We start from the raw sequence: 19,776 nt of genomic DNA on the forward strand, positions 1-19,776 counted from the left end.
GCTCGGTCCTCGAGCCTAACTAGCCAACTCGGCTCAGCTCAGTTCGATCAGCACCTTGGGCGAGTTTGAGCCGAGTTCGAGCCTATGCGGCATTTTCTCAAACACATACAACACATCTTCAATTTTTCACAGAATGCAAAACAGTAACAGCAGCATACGGGTATTTCTTCAAACACTAGGCGGGCAACATCAAAATCATGATTTGAGGACAATTTTATAACATGAAGTTTGTTTTTTTGTAGTGATTTGTTTCATATCCATTCCTTCCTCACCACTAGCCGATCCCGTGGATAATGTATGCACACGAAACAGCACTTCATTGAGTCATTTCATCAAACACTTGGCGAGCAACATCAATATCAAAATAACTGAGTCACTAAGTCAATTCGAGTTGAGGTTCGATCTGAGTCAAGTCGAGCTCGGGCAAGCTCAAACTCGGCTCGAAATTTTTTCGAGCTCGAAAAATCAGCTCGACTCGGCTCAAACTCAGTTTCGAACCGAGTCAAATCAAGTTATTTTGAGTCGAGTCGAGCGAGCTAACTGAGCTAACTCGGTTCGTGTACAACACTGACCAAACTCCAATGACAAAGTTGTGTACACTTTCCAAAAATCTAGGCATGCAAAGTACTCTCCTTTCAATTGTTCGAACCCAGTGACTTCCACACTCATGGATTTGAGTAATATCACTCTATGACTAAGGGCATCGGTAGGTTTATTCTTAACCCCAACCTTATGTTTCAAAATAAAGGTATACTCCTGGAGAAACTCAACCCACTTGGCATGCGTTGGGTTTAATTTCTTTTAGAAGTTAAGGTGTCGCAAGGCCTCATGGTCAAAAAACAACACGAACTCTTGCGATAATAGATTATGCTGCCAATGTCGCAAAGATTGGACTACCGCGTAGAATTCTTTGTCATAGGTAGAATATCACGACTTTTCCTCATTCAATTTCTCACTAAAATAGGCAACAGGGTGCCCTTCCTAGCTAAGTACTCTACTTATACCTACATCAGAAGCGTCACACGCAACCTCGAAGACTTTAAAAAAGTCAGGAAAGCGCATGACAGGAGCCTCAATCATTTTGCCATTAATATCCTTGAACGCCTTGGAGGCAGCATTAGTCCATTTGAACTCCCCCTTTTTAATGCAGTTCATGATGAGAGTCATAATGGAACTAAAGCCTCGAATGAACCGCCTATAGAAAGTGGTTAAACCGTGGAAGCTACACACCACATGAATGTTTTGCGGTTCAGACCAACTTACTATAACCTTGACTTTCTCGGGATCTGCAGACATGCCCTTAGATGAAACAATGATCCCTAAGAAGATAACTTTGTCAGACATAAAAAAAACACTTATTCAGGTTGGCATATAACTTCTCTATCCTGAGGACCCCGCAAACTTGCCTCAAATGGTAGAGGTGTTGTTCCTTGGGAGATACTATAAATGAGCATGTCATCAAAATATACAATCAGGAACTTATATATAAAGGGCCTCGACACTTCGGTCATCACTCTCATGAACGTACTCGGAGCGTTGGTTAAGCTAAAAGGCATGACTAACCACTCATATAGTATGTCCTTCGTCTTAAAGGTTGTCTTCCATTCATCTCCTAGGCAAATACATATCTGATGATACCCGCTTTTGAGGTCAATCTTAAAAAAGATCATGGCACCAGCCATCATATCCAACATATCGTTAAGATGCGATATAGGAAATCGATACTTGACCGTGATCTTGTTGATGGCTCGATGATGCAAGACAATTAACCACTTGCTCTAAAAGCTCGAACTGATAGAGCATGGCGAATTAATCCCTTTATCTCATAGCTCAGGCCCTAAATCCATGAGTTAGTTCATCGGCCGAACCCTTCTCGTGAGCCTCATACGAGCCACCCGCCTCACACGGCCCCCAAAATCCATGGGTTCCGCAGGCCACCCACCCCGAGTGTGCCCCTGCATCCCATAGGCCACCCCACTCAAGCCCGGTGTGAAAATGCCCCCGCATTAATCACCCCCGGTGAGGAGTCTCGAACACGAGATCTCCTGCTCTGATATCAATTTGATGCACGACAATTAACCACTTGCTCTAAAAGCTCGAACTGATAAAGCATGGCAAATTAATCCCTTTATCTCATAGCTCAAGCCCTAAATCCATGGCTTAAGTCATCGGTCGAACCCTCCTCGTGGGCCCCGAATCCATGGGTTCCGCGAGTTGCCCACCCCGAGTTTGCCCCTGCATCCCACAGGCCATCCCACTCGAGCCCGGTGTGAAAATGCCCTCGCATTACCCGACTGTCCATGCGCATGTGCCAAGTGTCATCTTTCTTAGGTGTGAGGGCTTGGCACGACACATGAACTCAAACTCTCGTAAACAAACCATTTTCTAAGAAGCCCATCCATTTGCTTCTTCAATTCCGCATGCTCTGTGGGGTTCTTTTAATAGTGAGGAAGGTTTGGTACAGTCAACTAGGGGACAAGATCAATAGCATGTTGAATGTCCCGCATGGGTGGAAGCTCCTTCGGTAGGTTCTCCGAGAAAAATCACTAAACTCCTCCAACACCGGAATCACTTCAAGTGACAACTCTACGCTAACCTATGATGTAACCTCTCTTGCCACGAGAACATACACGATCGAATCGGATTTAGTTTCCCTTTCAAGCTCTTTAGAGTTGATTATGTGGAGAGATTTAGGCCGGGACTTCCTCACATATTTTGAATCACCCTTCTTGATATCCTCCTTCTTCGAGGTGCTTTTGTGCAGAAGAGGATTTAGCTTTATCCTTTTACCTTCATGAATAAATGAACATGTATTCGAATGGCTGAATAGTGTCACATCGCAGTCATGTAGCAAAGGTATACCTAAAACGATGTGGCCTACATTCATACGCAAAACATCACACCACAGCGTATCTTTATAGGAAGCAAATTGAATGGGAATAAGACACTGCTGAGAAGTCGGTATCGAGGACGCATCAACTTATGAAACTCAATAGGGCTGAGGGTGAGAGACGGGTTTCAAACCCAAATGAAATACAAAGCTAGCGGAGACCACATTAGTGCAACTACTACCATCAATTATCACCTTGCAGTTTTTGTCACCTCACTTGATGTAAGTATGGAAAATTGAATTCTCATGCCAATCATGACTCTCTTTGGCCTGGGCTAAGGCGCATCTAACAACTACAATTGGCACGGTCTCAACTTCTTCATAACTAGCACCAATTTTGGGTTGATATTCTTCTTCTTCACAATCGACCTAATTATCCGCATCCTCATCAAACTTGCCAATCATGAAGGCCTTATTTCGCTCTTTCATAGGGCACTACTGCACTAGTATCCGAAATGGTCGTATCCTTGGCAGTTGTGAAACCATGCTTGCTCACCTACCCTCAAGCTGGTACTAGCTAGACCTTTGCCATTAACATCCCTATTAGTGGATTGGGTACCAGTAAGGGCTTTGGATTGACTCCCAAAATTAAGCTTAACTCCCTGAGGAATGGCCCTAACATTAGTTTCCCGAGAGTTGAATCGCCTCATAAATTGCGGTTTCAGATACTGATCCAGCTCTTGCAGCACTTAATAGGCATGCTCTAGGGTGCCGATGTCGTAAGGAATAAGCTCTTGTTAAAGCTTGGGTCGAAGGCCCATCCTGAAACACGAAAGTGTCACTAACGAGTCCTCCTAAACGTTACGCCGCATCATATATTCATCAAGCTTGGCGATGTAATCAACCACAAGCATTGATCCATGATGACGGGATTGCCACTTATCCAAAAGTTTCTAACGGTAAGAGAGAGGAATGTACTTTTCCTTTAAGATGTCTTTCATCTTGGCCCACGGTGAGACCGGGTCATCTCCAGACCTCTCCATCTTCCACTCGACATTCGTCCAAAACAACTTGGCTTAGCCTACCAACTTTATCTTGGTGAATCTCACTCGACGGCGATCGGACATATCGTGCCACTCAAAATAATGATCCATGTCCACAAGCCAATCGAGGTAGGCCTTGGGGTCTAAGCGACCATCATAACTCGGTGCCTCAACTTTCACGTTTTTCATTATTCACTCATCAGGATCATGGTGGTAATGATACTCTCCAAGGGGTGGCTTGGTACGCACCCCACCATGGCCAACAAGTCGGCCACGGCCTCCAACTAGATCTCCCGCTTGAGATTGGTCATCTTCCCCATCGTTGGGGTTTGCCTAGAAGGAAGTTTCCAATTGGGTTACGCGAGTGTTGGTCGCCACCAGTTGATTGTTGGTGGCTCTAATTTGGGCCTCAAGAGCCACAAGACAGTTATTCATGGCATTGATAGCTTCAGTAAGTTGTTCCAAACTCATTGTAGAGTGTAGACCAAAACCACGCCCAGTACAAGTGGCATAAACCAGGAATCTAATGGAAAACCTAAGAACTAAAGACTCTAGATGCAACGTGATGAGAATGGGAAGACTGCTAATCCAAGATACGGCAATATGAAAAACCTACTCTAATGCAACATGAAACTCTTATGCTGATTTAAGGACCATACTAAATCCTATGCTAAACCTAGGCTCTGATATCAAAATTTGATGCAAGACGAATAGTCTAACCTAGAATGATGCAATGAAATTAATCAACGGATTAATTAGAGAATTCAAAACACAATAAATCAATCTATCACAAGGTTAAAGAATTCAAGCATTAAATGATGCTCCAGTTCAAGACTACCTACAATTCCGCAGTATAGGTCTTAGAGGATATTGATTAATTAGGACATATGGAAGGCTAAACTTACATTTAGTATAGGGATAAATCTTAATTCAAAGGAAATCACTTGGTTTTATTAAAGTTTGGGTAAGCTAGGGTTAGGGTTTTAGGATTTAGGAATTGGGGTTTCGGGAATTAGGGTTTTTGAGAATTAGGATGTTTTTTCTTTTAAATAGGGTTTGGGAGTATGGAATTAGGGTTTAAAGATGGGAAATGAAGAAGCACAGAGGGGTAGGGTTGTCCGTATGGTGCGTTCGTACAGTCGTACGAACCTGGGTTGTTTGTAGGGTTGAGTGGAGTAACGGCTTGGGAGTGGTCTGGATGACTAGAATGATGGTTTAGGTTTGGTTCAGAAGGGTTAGGGTGATGGTGGTGATGGTCTTTGGTTGGAAACAAAGGAAACTGGGGGGGAATGAGAAGAGAAGAAAGAAAAAATAAGATTGCTTGAAAAGAGAATAAAAGAAATAAGATACTTGGAATCACTCGATGGCTTAATACCAAACTCCAATCACAGGAGGAATTTTGCTCCAAAACAAGGCAAGAAGAACTTTTCATTCAATAGCTAATAATGCCCTAGGTTTCACATGTCCAAGCCTTATATACTCTATTTGGGGTGATTTTACAAAAAAAAATTAAAAAAAAATTTAAAAAAAAAAAAAACACCCTTAATACTATAAAATGTCCAAAACACATATAACATCAACTAAATCATAAAATAAACCAAAATAATCAAACTAACTAAACAAAATAACTAAAACTAGTGTCCAATATGAGTCCATGATCAAGACGACCCAACCATCAAAATGGTCCAACAGTCAAGATGGCCCATCTTGCGAAATCCAACAGTTCGATGCGAAGTCCAACAGTCCAATAGATATCCAATCGATCCAACAGTCTAGTATTCTCAACTAAGCAGCCCACATGCATCTTCCTAGTGTGGGGTCTTCAAAGATGCATGATCATGTATATGCAGTCTTCAACGTGGCTAGGAACTTGAATTGGGCCCACTGGGCTCCATGTAATGATCACCTATCCATAAAGAAACTGGGGCAGCTCTCCTCCTCCTCTGATAAACTATAAAAGGTGCTCAGGTGTCCTCTTCAGAACGTGTTATATTAATATCAAAGTGATTAATATTCAAAGCCCATTTTAATGTGTCTCTCTTAGATTTTTAAAGAAATTGATCCAATGATTTAAACTTGTTGTCAAAGCAACGCGCATTACATTTGTCAAACAACCACTTTCTCTAAAAGCTCGAGCAATCAGAGGATGGTATATCAATGTATATCAAGGGATTTGACACTCCCCCGCACGTGCGGGGTGAAACTTTGCACAGGAACATACCGGGCAAGGGTGTAGGGACACTCACAACTCACACCATAAACACCCCCTGTGGGGAGAATACATTACAAGATTCGAACACAAGACCTTCCGCTGTGATACCATGTCAAACAACCACTTGATCTAAAAGCTCAAGCTGTCAGAGGATGGTGAATCAATATATATCAAGGGACTCTACCAACGTTCACCCTATATATTCCCAAAAAAAAAATGTAAGAAGGTTCAACCTCCACATAATAAGACTTTGTTTCAACATCTGGATGCCATGCAATGTGAGTAAATGTCGTATTTTCCAGTATGGGAGACCTTTGGTTCACAAAAGATATAGAATGTGCCATCATATCTATGGTTTGGACCATGGGCTCCACTTGTACACGGGGTATTCCAAAACGGTTCCATAACAGTGGTAACCGTTATGCGTTATGGGGTCGTAATGGCTGATAAGGAAAAAATTACCCTTAATGGCCCCATAACGGCTGTAACAACCTCTTATGAAGCCAACATAGGGTTTTTTTTATTCAAAAGCAAAAAAAGAAAAAGTTACAGCCTGTAGCATAATGGTAAACTGTTACTGTTATGGAATACCTTGCTTGTAAAAACAAAAACAAAAAACCTAAAATCTAGCTCAAAGAAACCAAAATCTAGTCTAACCAAATAATTCTAACCATATGACCAAAAGCCTATAAACCATTGGCAAAACATAGGCAGTCCTAAATAACCAGTGGAAAAATGTTAGGAGCATACAATCACCTTTCTTGGCAATGAGCAAATGAAAAGAAAGGTGCTCAACCAATGCACAGTCTAGATGGATCATAGTGAGGCTTGCTCACCAAAGCAAGTGATAAAACAACTACAAATAAAGGTAGTAGCAATAAAAATCCGGAGTACTACAAGGCCACAAACAGGAGTCTAGAATAATCATACCACTATGTCCTATTAGGCATGCAGAGCCGTAGAGGTACTAAGCCACAACAGAAGTATAGAATAACCATGCCACTGTGTCCTCCTATTATGCACATATAACAATGTCTCTTCATCATGACAATGCACTCCATGCATCTCAGTTGCAAACCAACTTCGTTCTTTAGTTTGAATACTCAATGCTTAGTCAAGGTTCCTTTTTTAAAGTTTTCCAACATTATCAAAGAATTCCATTCCAAATTCATTTATAATCTCTTTGTTACTTTTGATATAATTAACCTAACCAACAAACCTAAGCATCTTAGCCCAGAACCAGTTGATGATAAGGCTGAAGATCCAACTGGTTGGTGGTACTTGTTGACAACCGTACATGAACACAAACTGAAGGTTCAATCTTCTGGATAGCAACATCACCCAGTACCATGGGATTTGATTCAATCATGAACTTCTCTCAAGTGGGTTTATAGTTGGTATTTGAAAGTAGAAGGGCTGCAACTTGGGTTTGAGTCAACCTGAACCCGATTGACCCAACCCGAGTTGGGGTCGAGTTGTCATGGTCCTCGATTTGGGTTTAGGTTGAAAAATGCCAACCCAATTTGAATTCAGGTCAGTCGGGTTGAGTTAGGATGCGTTGGGAATAATCACATGTATTTGGGTCGGGTTGGGTCGGCTCAGTTGCAGGTTGGGTCCTCTCAAGGTTGGGTTGGGCTTGCGTTGACTCTCAACCCCACCTGCCCGAGTTGCACCCTTATTTGAAAACAAGCTCAATTTATGCTAGTTATAAAATTTTGAATGTTCTCAAACTTGAACCTTCTTTTGCCCAACACTTCAACTCCTTGAACTTATAAATCGAGTTTACATATTATCATTTGGTAATTCATGTGGGCATGATATAGACCATTAATTAGGCGGGTGCTACCATGGTTTTGCTACGGCCCAAAAAACACAAGTTGGGAAATCCTAACCATCCAATTAAGGATTTTACTAGTTCCATGGTGACGCTTGCTCATTCTTTGTCAGCTATCTGTATATAGGTCATTAATCTAAGATTAGAGTTCATTTGGGTTGGCGTTATCTTTGGGTTCTTCTTGTTTTGGTAAAACTAACATTCATTCAGATATTGTACATGTGGGCCAGTGTATGAATTTTACATTGTGTTTTCTATATCCATGGAGGACCCAATATTTCCCATAAATTGCCCTGAAACGAAATATCTTTCACCCAAAATGAAATAAGACAAACCAAAAATATTTTATTCAATACTAGATGAGGTTCCACCATTCACAAGATTCTACTGTGGATGAGAAATCTCAAAAAACACAACACAAACTAAAAGGCTCAAACATTAAACTTGAATTGATCTCAATTGATAGTATTTACAGATAAATAGGTTTACTTTCAATCTCTAATAATTGTTTTGGAACTTCATATAAGAAAAATCATAACATTCCAGACTGAGAGATGAACGAAAACACCTCAAATCAATAACATTCCTTTTATTTTTTTTTCTTTTTTCTTTTTTTACAGTTTTGCTGGATGTTGAATTCAAGTAGAAAACATTACAATTCATAGAATGTGATGAGCAAAAATACCTCAAAGAAATCAATGAAGAAGGGAGAAGTCGTTTGATTCTTCAAAGGAAACAGAATCGAAGAGCGAGGGTGGGCGAGAAGAACTACACTGAAGAAGAAAATGACAACGGGATTGCAAAACAAATGTTTTGTGTTTTGGGAACATGAGAGAGGGAGAGAGGGATTCGGATTCCGTTGTGAAGCCTCCTTTGCGCTGAAAAAACTGTGGGTCCCACCATGATGTATATGTCTTATCCATGCCGTCAATCCACTTTCCCATATCATTTTAGGAATTGAAACCAAAAATGAAACAGATCCCAATATCAGTTGGACCACACAACACGAAACAGTGGTGATTGAACCCACACCATTAAAAACTTCTTTGGGGCCACAAAAGTTTTGGATCAAGTGTTTTCCTTTCATCCAAGTCGGTGTGACCGAGTCAACAGTTTGGATGGGCGCGGATTGGGAATTACCTCCGGACTAGGGACCGCGTGGGACTGGAGGTTCAACTCGAGCCGGTCCGAAATCTACGTGGGTGGATCCAAATCCGATTCGATCCGGCGCCGGGTTTGGGACATTTGACCCGAACCGATTCAATGCATGGTTGGTCTGACCCGATCTGAGTCTGACTCGGTCAAGGAAACCGGATCAAATCGGATTGGATACGGTCCCATTCGAATTTGAATTTTTTAACGATGAATATCATTATCCCCACTGCTATTTTCAGTGTGGTCCATTTAAGATTTATATATGATTCGTTTTTTTTTTTTTTTAAATGCTATAAAATAATCATTAAAATAGGTAAATGGTATGGATATGATAAATACATCATTGGGGGCCATGTTAATCTCATTTGAGCCGTTCATACAATACGAAGTTCGAGGCACCTGGTTACGTAACGTGCTGTGAACAAACGAAAGTGTGGTGCGTATTAACGGTGTATAATGTATTTACATTAGCAAGTGAAGAGGGTCTGATCATGGTGTATGTGTTATATCAAAACCGTTCATCCATCTGGCACTTGTTTTAAATCTTGAGACTAAAAATAAGATAGATCTAACTATCAAGTGGGCCACACAAAAAAAAGCAATAGGGATTGAACGTCTATCATTGAAACTCTTTTTGGGGTCACACTCTAATAAAAGTTTTGGATTGATTTCAAATTTATTTTTCTTCTTAATTCAGGTCTTTATGACCTTATGAACAAATTGGATGGAAAATAAATGTTATGGTGGGCCCTACGAATTGTTTAAAGATGAAAATTATTCTCCATCGCTATTTGTGGTGTGGTTCAGATGATCTTTCGATATGATCCATTTTTTTGATAATGCTATAAAATGTTTTCTAAATATATATGAATGGTGCAGATATAATAAATACATCACTGTGGGCCATATAACTTTGATCTCCTTTGAACCGTTCGTACAACTCGCAGCTCGAGGAGTGTTATTGCTCGTTCGTCTTAGCACGACACATACCTACAGCTAGGTGCATAGCCAGCTACAAAATCGGATTGCGTACTCAGTACGCTTTTATCGTACTGAGTAAACTCAGTTGGGCCCACTGTTAATGTATGTGGTTTATCCACACCGTCCATCCATTTTTACTGATAATTTTAGGGTTGATACCAAAATTGAAGTGAATCCAATGCTGAAGTGGGCCATTACATAGGAAACAGTGTAGAATTATGATTTCCACCGTTGAAATCTTCCTAGGGTCCAAATTAATTTTTATTTGTCATCCAACCTGTTCATAAGATCACAAAGACATGGATGAAGAGAAATCACAAACATCAGTTTGACCCAAAACTTCTTTGGCCTCCAAAAAATTTTCAATGGTAGAGGTTCAATCAAACTGTTTCCTGTAATGTGGTCCACGTGAGATTTTAATTTGCTTCATTTTTGGGATCTAGTTCTAAAATTATTTGTTAATATGGATTAACGGAGTGGATAAAATAAATAAATAATAGTGGACCCCACACAGTTTACTCAGTACGTTATGGGTACTGAGTTACTCAATACGCAATCCGCTTCCGCCAGCTATGTACATAGCTATCCGCCTGTCTCTGTCTACTGTGCGGTACACCAGCAAATCCTCTTTCATTTGTACACCCTAAACTCTGTTGGGGCCCACCTTGAATGCATATGGTTTATCCACGCCATCTATTCTTTTTTACAGTTCATTTTAGTCGAACCCAAAATTGATGCATATCCAAAGCTCAAGCGGACCATACTATGGGAAAAAATAGAAATTTCAATAAGAACAACTCCGGATCGGGTAGGATCAGATAGGTCCGGATCCATTCAGATCGGGTTTTCGGGTCGGGTCGGGTCGGGTCGGGTCGGATCATGGCCAATCCGAACTCAACCCGAAAAATTATCGGATCTAGATGGGGTTACCCGATCCGCAGCGATCCAGACCGTCGGTTCAGTTCTGATCGGGTCGGATCGCGTCGGGTCGGGTCGGATCCACCGGATCGGGTCTGTTTTGCCTAGCTTTACTCCGGACCTATCTAGGAATGGACGGTCCTGTGAGGGGCTCCGTGGGGCCACTGTGATATATTTGTTTTATCCAAGCCGTCTATCCATTTTGACAGATCATTTAAGGGATGATCTAAAAGGAGGAATATGGAAGGCTGGAATGGATCACACCATAGGAAACAGTGGGGATTGAACGCCTACCGCTGAAAACCTCTTGAGGGCCACAGAAGTTTTGAATCAAGTATAAATTTATGTTTTCCCCTCATCCAGGTGTACGTGATCTTATCAACGGGTTGGATGGAAAATAAATATCACAGTGGCCCTAATATGTTTCAACGGTGTGGTCATTGTCACCATTGCTTCCTGTGGTGTGGCCCACTCGAGACTTCGATCTGCCTCTTTTTAGGCTCAACTCTAAAATGATCTGTCAGAATGAATGAACGGCTTGGATGAAAAGCCTAGATAAAACACATATATCACGGTGTGCCCCACAGAGACCCTGATAGGACCGTCCGTCTCTGGCTAGGCTCGAGTGTGGTAGTAACCAATCCGCTGCCAGTTGAAAGCAGACTATGGGTTACCCAGTAGGGCTGAAATCCGGCAGGTTGGGTCATGTATCAACCCTCGCCTAACCCAAGGTTCCCATACCTCAACCCTAAATCAATCCAACTTTGGGTTGGGAATTCTCAACCCAAAGCCCAGCCCAACCCAATCGGGCTTGATCGGGTTGGCGGGTTAGATAGATGCTAATATTTTCATTATTACATTAGCTTATTATATTTTCAATAAATGCTTTATTTTTTGTACCTATGATTTTATTAACTATATATGTAGTTATTTATCATATTAAAAAAAAACTTCATTTTTTCTAAATAAATAAGCTAAGATGGAGGACAACTACTCCTTTAAAAGTCGTTTTGTATAGCATGCAATCTATTCGGGAGAGAGAAATCAGACATATCCCGTTAGCTTTGAGCCATTGGAAATGATGTGGACTAATGAAACCCGAAAATTCCTATGCCTTAAACACATACGATCCACACTCAATTATAATTTATTACTTATATATCGATCCGGGTTTGGTTGGGTTGGGTTGGGTTGGGTTGGGTTGGGTCGGGCACTCCAAACCTCAACTCTAGCCCGACCCAAGTTTTATCGGGTTGGTATTTATACAACCCAAGCCCAGGACTGAACCCGATACATCCTACCCAAGCCCAACCCAACGTCGGGTCAGTCACACAGGTTGGGTTGAACCCACCCAACTTTCAACCCTATTACCCAGGTAACACCTTAGTGGGTGTTCCCTTTACTGTGAGGCCCACCTTGATAATTTATTGTATATACATGCCGCCTATCCATTTTTCCAGCTCATTTTACAATATGGTCCCAGAAATTAAGCAAATCTAAATCTTAGGTAGACCACACCACAGGAAACAGTGGTGATTGAACACTCACCATTAAAAACTTACATGGGGCTACAGTATGTAGATCCGTAATCCATAATGTTTATTTTCCATCCAACCCAGCTAACGTACTAAAATGAGTTGAAAGAATAAAAGGAGTGGATATACAACACTTTCATTGAGGTAGGCCTCACATGGTAAGAGTACCACCAAACACCTAATATGCTCCCTTCCAGGTTGGATGGCCAATAAACAATACAGTTGGCCCTCAGAAGCTTTTAATGACCGGTGTTCATTCACCATTGTTTCTGACAGTGTAGTTCACATAAGATTTAGATCTACCTCATTTTTTGGATTATGCCCTTCATCTAGATGGTAAAATAAATAGTCAGGGTGGATAAAACACACATTATGGTGACGACCACCCCTGAAACATGGGGATTGGAGGGATCACTACCATCTATCGCTCCTAAGTTAGGCCTTAGGTGTTCTTTTAGTGGACCACAAGCTACAAAACAAATATAAGTTGTGCGACAAAGTAAGTGAGAATTTTTACATATTGTATATGTTGAGGTCAAAATCCGGATCACCCTCCACCCAATCCGATGAACCTTCGACAGACCTTGGTCCTGCACAAAAGGGTAAGCAAAGGAGACCCTGGCTAAGCTGGGGGACCCTCTGATGCCTAAGTCAGGCTAGGGAATCTGGGTCTAAGTCGTATGTAGAGAGAGGGTGTGAGATCTTGCGTACCTGTAGCAATGGGGTCCCCTGGTATTTATATTTGTGAGTAAAGAGGATCGCGTCCGTTAATCTCGGCACGATTTACTCAATTACGTAGATACTGTAATCGTGAAGATATTATCCGCAATCTTTGGGTAGTGTGGCATATCATGTCTTAAGGGCACGTATCCTTAGACGAGATCTTCGGTCATGTCTGCATTTAGGTTAGTCTCCAGGCTCGGCACACGGAGTGTCCTCACCCAGGCTCTGCCTCAATTTGTTTAGACCCGAGTTCGAGTCCTAGTATTCAGAGTTTCAACCCAGGCTTAACTTCGTCTTGTCTAATCCTGAGACCGAGCAGTCAGAGTTTTCTGTCGGAATACTCGGGGTCAGAGTTCATGAGATGTCGTCCTTAGACGGGGACGAGAACGAGGACGAGAGCTCGCCTCGGCCTGCTAATAGCCGTAACTCAGAGGTCGGCTCACACTTGATGTGAAATTCTTCTTTCGAGGCTTCAATAACTGACTCAGGTAGCTCTAACCGACTCTAATTATCCTTGTTCAGATTTTCCCATAACAGAAGCCCCCTACTCTCTACGTTCGAGCCTGGATCTGGAGAGTAAATACTCGGGGAAATGAAATGATGTCTCCCTTCCCTAGCTCTTGATGGCGATTGGAGTGATCAGGGAGTATTCAATGCAATTTGTACACTTCCGATTCCGCATGCGACGCAACGGCCACAACTCTTCGGTTTCTATCTTCTCGGTAAGGGAAACGTGGCGATAGTTGCAATTTGCAGATGGCGGGGTGAAGGAGGTTGTGCCACGTGCGTCGGAGGAGCGAGGAGGCACCTGCGTCTTTAATGACATTAAATGCTGAGAAGATTATGACCTCGAAGCACGGGTTCAGGCTCTTCCACTTGTCCCTCGGCGCCAGTGTCGAGTCGTATCAGCTTCTAGAACGGTCGCTAGTAATGATGGCACCGAGCGATGAGGTGGCTACATAAACCCCTTCCTCCCTTGCTCTCACACTTCTTGCGCTCTCATTTTCTCTGCTCCTTCCTTCGGAATCGCCTTCCGCCGAAAATCACCCCTCTCCGGAAATCGCCTTCTGCAAAAAAAGCGTTTTCATCACTGGATAAAGGATTCTCGACTATCGGAGGGGAGATTCGGCCCAGCGGAAGACGTCAGAGTTGGAAAAACTTTTGTCAGAGGAAATCATCTGTAACGTTGTGAGTCCTCCAACACTTTAACGCATTTTTCCTTCATGTCAAGCGACTCTGACGAGATGGGCGTGGTCCAAGGAGCTGGTTCAGAGTCTGAACCAGTGACTTCAGCCTCGGGGCCCGGGGAATCTGAAGGCCCTCTCAAAGCCGTACCTCTCTACACTCCAGCCCTGGCCCGAGGAGCCGCAAGTCAGAGGACCAAGAGTCGAGGCAAAGGGCAGAGGAGGGTCCTCAGAGATCCCACGGGGCGGTCGCAGGTGGGCCCCAAGGAAGGCAGAACGAAACCATCAATCCCAACTTTGTGAAAATTATCAGATCCCCGACTCGGTTCACATCTGAGCCTCTGCCTCCACAAATCAAGCGGGATCTCCAGCTGAGGGGGAGATTGTTATCTTCGTTTGTACCCTCCAATGCGGAATTCAATTCCCCATCGATCCTTTCTTGCGCGAGCTGACAGCGCAGCTGTAAATCGCGCCGGGGCAGCTGGGCCCAAATTCCTGGAGGATCGTAGCCTCCACTTTCGTCCTCTGGCATCAGGCGGGGAACTAGAGGCTGACACGAAATGAGTTCTTATTTTTGTACATGGCCAAATATGATAACACGGATAAGGCTTGGTGGTATTTCTCGGCTAGGCCCCTATGTCTCCTTTGCCTAGTAACCCAACTCTCTTCTTCCAATAAAGACTGGAAGGGGAAGTGGTTCTGGGCCCTGGGAGAATGGGAGGCCCCCGGCTCCGAATTGGGCCGACTGTGGATCCGAGTCCCTACCCGATTCGCTAATCCAGGTTGGACATTTCTTATAATCGCCCTGCATACTTGATCCATCTTTCTATACCTAACTTATTCTCCACTTCTGTTTGCAGTCCGGCCGAAGGGGGCCCTGACCTCTCTATCCTCCAGAAGCGACAAGTCAATCGAGTCTGAGCGCTCCCTGCGAGCCAACATGCCTGGTTTGACCTCATCAGTTAGGAGAACTTGGTATCTTCTGGCTTTTGTAGAATTCAGCCCACCCTCTTTGCCTTGGGTAAGCGCGGTTAGGGCCTTCGGAGACTAATTTGCTGACCTTTACTCATTCCTTAGATCTTACTGGGCTGATTCTTCTTTCTCTTACAGGGATGGATGCAGGCGGTTCAAAGAGGAGAAGGCCCCGGCATCCTCTGATGGACATCGTCCTCTCCTCCGAACCAAAGATGAAGGTGACTCCGAGGAAGAGGAAGGCTTCTGAAGTCGAGGCCGAGGCTACCCCGGCTGCAAGACTGGTTGGAGCTGGCCCTACCCCAGCCCCCTCTGAGGCTGTTTCAGCCATTATTTCGACCCCCACTCCCGAGGTTCCAGCTACTTAGGCTCCTGCCAAAATCGAGCCTATCACCATCTCGTCACCCTCCGTGGAGGAGCAAGCCCCCGAAGCTTTCCCCTTTGGTAGTCGCAGGTCCTTCTGGGGTAAGGAGGGAAGTAGTAGGGGAGACTCTCGGCATGGTTGTCTCTACATGATCCGCAGTCCCCCCTGCTGCTGCTGTGGCCTAGCCCTTGGTTGGTCAAGGTGACGTCCTTGTCGGGTATGTAAACAAACCCGAAGTGGCTGCCCAAGCTTATGCGGCCAGCGGGGATGGAGGAGCTTCCGCACCCTGTCTAAGGGCCCTACCTCTTGGTTTTCACATGGCTCAGCTGAACTCTTAGGCGGCTAAGCATGCACCAGAGATGTGGATAGCCGACACACTCTCATGTCACCATGTCAGCTTTATGAACAATTATGCGGTTGTATGTTACTAGTCGCTGTCAATAGTGGTAGAGGTGAAGGAGAGGCTAAAGGAGATGAAGCGGCTCGAAGCAGAGCGGGCCTAGTCTGTAGTCGAGAAAGCAGAGCAAGATGCACTGTGGGTCGAGCTTGAGAGGTAGCTGGAAGCTTCAGTTATGGAACAGGAGGAGCTAAAGAAGGCTGTTGCTGAGGGGCGAGTTAGAGAACTAGCGCTTCAGTGCAAGGTCAACCAACTCCAAGCTCACTTGGATGTAGCTGAACCCGAATTCAGGCGTCTACGCCAAGCTAACGAAGACCTAGAGTTTAGGGCCATAGAAGTTAAGACGGGGCTCGAGGCGATGAGAGAGAAGTTCGAGGCAGAGCGGCAGATGGCGGAGAACCAGTTGGTTCAGCAACGGAAGGTCCTTGAGTCTACTGCGTCTGCAGACAAGGCTTCTTTACAGGTAGAGCTTGAGGCTCAAGCGGTCTCACAGGCGGCCATAGTAGTGGCCGAATACAAGGATTCGGCTGAAAGGGCCAAGGAGCTGGATAAATTATATTACTTCGACTATGACACTGGCTTTGATGCTTACCTGATCGAGGTTAGAAGGCTTTATCCGACTCTTAACCTCGGCGCCCTCACGGCATACACCACCAATGACGTTGAGCCTGTTGTGGCATACAAGCCAGAGAATGCCCCTCCTGCTGTGAAAATCGTCTCAGATGCTCCTGTCATCGAAGCCACCGCCAACGCTTAACCCCCTAGCTCGGTAGCTGGTCCCTCTACTTTGAGGGAATGATAAGTTTTTTTAATGTAAATGGATTTTTTCAATGATGATTACTAGCAAGCGGCTTGTTTGCATGTGTTGATTGTCGTGATAATTCTTAAATGTTATTATTTTAATGACCGACCCCTTGAGGGGCCAATCCCCCCATGAATGGCACGCTAAGTTGCTTTTGTAGATTAGTCATTGCATGACGAGCCCACCCCTTTCTCAGGGAATAGGGTTGTCTTTGGGCTTTTTCTCTGCATGTGAGGGGATCCCCATGTAGATTTTTGTGGGTTTAACATCTCAACCCCTTCTTGAAGGGATCAACGCGTTAAGTTAGCCTCTGCTTGTGACAGGTAACTTCTTCCGTTTGTAAATTGCACATGTAGGAAGGGAGATACTTTTATTAGAAGCTTCAAAAGGCTAGTAGCTCTGAGTAGTACATTCATTAAGGGCATTCAATGGCTGGTAGATTCTCACTGATAGTATATCTTCAAGTGCTCGGCGTTTCAGGGATAGGGGAGTGGACGTCCTTCGAGATCTTCGAAGTGATATGAGCCTGACTGGGTTGATCTGATCACGCGATAGGGCCCTTCCCAGTTGGGCCCGAGTGTCCCAGCCCCCGGTTCTGCCGTATTTTAAAAGACATGACGGAGGACCAAGTCCCGTGGCCAGAAATGCCTTGTCTTGACCCTTGAGTTATAGAATCGTGCCACCTGGCGATGTCTATCAGCAGCTCGGAGTCGAGCGATATCTCTGGCTTCTTCGAGCAAGTCAAGGCTTGCTGTGATGTGCTCCGCATTCTAATCTTCCTAATAGTTTCTGACCCAAGCTGTCGAGAGGCTAATCTCGACTGGGACGATTGCCTCTGAGCCGTATGATAGCGAAAAGGGGGTCTCCCCAGTAGATGACTAGGCCGTGGTCCAATATGCCCACATGACAAATGGAAGCTCCTCAACCCAGTTGCCCTTCTCCTTTTCTAACTTCATTTTCAGGTAGTGCTTGATGACCTTGTTTACAGCTTCCACCTACCCATTGGATTGTGGATGCCGAGGCGAGGAATAAGCGTTCGAGATGCCGAGCCCCTTGCATATACCCCTAAACTTATCATTGTCGAACTACTTGTCATTGTCAGAAACAATGGTGCGCGGGATTCTGAATCGATAAATGATATTCTTCCAGACAAAGTCGACCACTTTCTATTCAATTATTTTAGCCACAAGTTTGGCCTCGGCCCATTTGGTGAAGTAATCAACTGCGACAATAGCAAACTTCACTTGTCCTTTCCCTGTGGGTAGAGATCCAATGATGTCGATCTCTTACTGAGCAAACTGCCACGGCCCACTCATAGGGGTCATTTCTTCCACAGGTTGCCTCGGTATTGCTGCAAACCTCTGACATTTGTCGCACCTTTGGATTTAATCTTTTGAGTCCTCTCGAATGGTCGGCTAGAAGTACCCCTGGCGAAGTATCTTCAAAGCCAAGGCTCAGCCACCGAAGTGATTACCGCAGATGCCTTCATGGATTTCTCATATCACGTAATCTGATTCTTCGGGTCGAAGGCATCCGAGGTAGGGCTATGAGTGTCCCTTCTTGTATAAGACCCCCTCCAGGATAATATATCGAGCTGCTCTGATTTTAGGCATTGAGCTTTCAGCTTGTCCTCAGCGACCTCACCAGATACAAGGTAGTCGTAGATCAGGTTCATCCGACTTGGTGCAGTCTCGACTGAGTTGACCACTTCTCATTCCATTTGGTCGATGCTTGGGCTCTCCATGAATTCTATAGGAATGATCTGAGGAACTTTCCCTCCATAGCTGAAGCTAACCTTGTTAGGGCATCAGCCCAAGAGTTTTCTGCCCTTGGAATTTGGTTAATGTTACAACTCCAGAACCTCTCGATCAATTTTTGGGCTTCAGCCAAATAAGTCACCATCCTGGTTTCCTTAACTTCGTACTCGGTAGAGATATGGTTCACTACAAGTTGGGAATCACATCACACTTCAAGGGACTGAACCCCCAGACTCGTAGCCAGCCTGAGTCCTGCCAATAAAGCCTCATATTCTACTTCGTTATTGAAGGCTTTGAAATTGAGCCTGATGACATATTGGGTGGTTGTAGAGTCGGGCGCGACATGACAACTCTCGCCCCAACTTACTTGGCGTTTGAAGATTCATCGACATAAAGGACCCATCTCTGCTTTGATTCTAGATCTTTGGCTAGCGACGGAACTGATAGGGTCACCATGGCTGCTTCTGCTTTAGTATCGTCATTTGGGATAGTAAATTCAGCTATGAAGTCAGCCACAGCTTGACCCTTGATCGCCATCCTCTGACGGTATTGGATGTCAAACTCTCCAAGTTCTATTGCCCATGTTGTGAGCCGTCCGAAGACATTTGGTCTTTGAAGGACCTGTCTGAGGGGGGAGTCGATTAGAACGACAATGGTGTGCGCCCGAAAGTATGGACGAAGCCTCCGTGTCGAAAAAACTAAGCTGAGCGCCAACTTTTCGATGCTCAGGTATCTGGTCTTAGCAGGCACCATTGCTTTGCTCGTGTAGTAAACGGGATGTTGTTTATTTCCTACCTCCCTGATGAGTGTAGAGCTGACAGTCAAGGCTGAGACCGCTAGGTATAATAGTAGGGGCTCACACTCTTCTAGTTTTGACAGCAAGGGAGGTGAACCCAGGTATTGCTTTAGCTCTTGGAATGCCTACTCACATTCAGAGGTCCACCCAGCCTTCTTGTGTCCTTTCAGTTGTTAAGTTGTTGGAAAAAGGGGAGACCCTTATCGGTAGCTCCAAAAATAAACCGTCCAAGTGCTACTACTCGGCCAGTTAGACATTGGATTTCCTTCATTG

At 44.3% G+C, this 19,776-nt stretch overlaps 1 long non-coding RNA gene across 2 annotated transcripts in view; it reads right to left on the minus strand.

The window, feature by feature from the left end:
- The window catches only part of LOC131245958 (uncharacterized), a 31,616-nt gene extending 22,687 nt beyond the window's left edge, over window positions 1-8,929 (minus strand). Inside the window, exon 1 of one of the 2 annotated variants that reach the window (XR_009171051.1) lies at window positions 8,605-8,929. This is a non-coding gene — a long non-coding RNA (uncharacterized LOC131245958). The remainder of the gene's footprint in view (window positions 1-8,604) is intronic. The other variant, XR_009171050.1, reaches the window with a different exon arrangement.
- Between the last annotated feature and the right edge of the window lie 10,847 nt (window positions 8,930-19,776).

This window comes from Magnolia sinica, chromosome 5 (genome assembly GCF_029962835.1).
Source record: "Magnolia sinica isolate HGM2019 chromosome 5, MsV1, whole genome shotgun sequence".
In the NCBI taxonomy this organism is placed as follows: domain Eukaryota; kingdom Viridiplantae; phylum Streptophyta; class Magnoliopsida; order Magnoliales; family Magnoliaceae; genus Magnolia; species Magnolia sinica.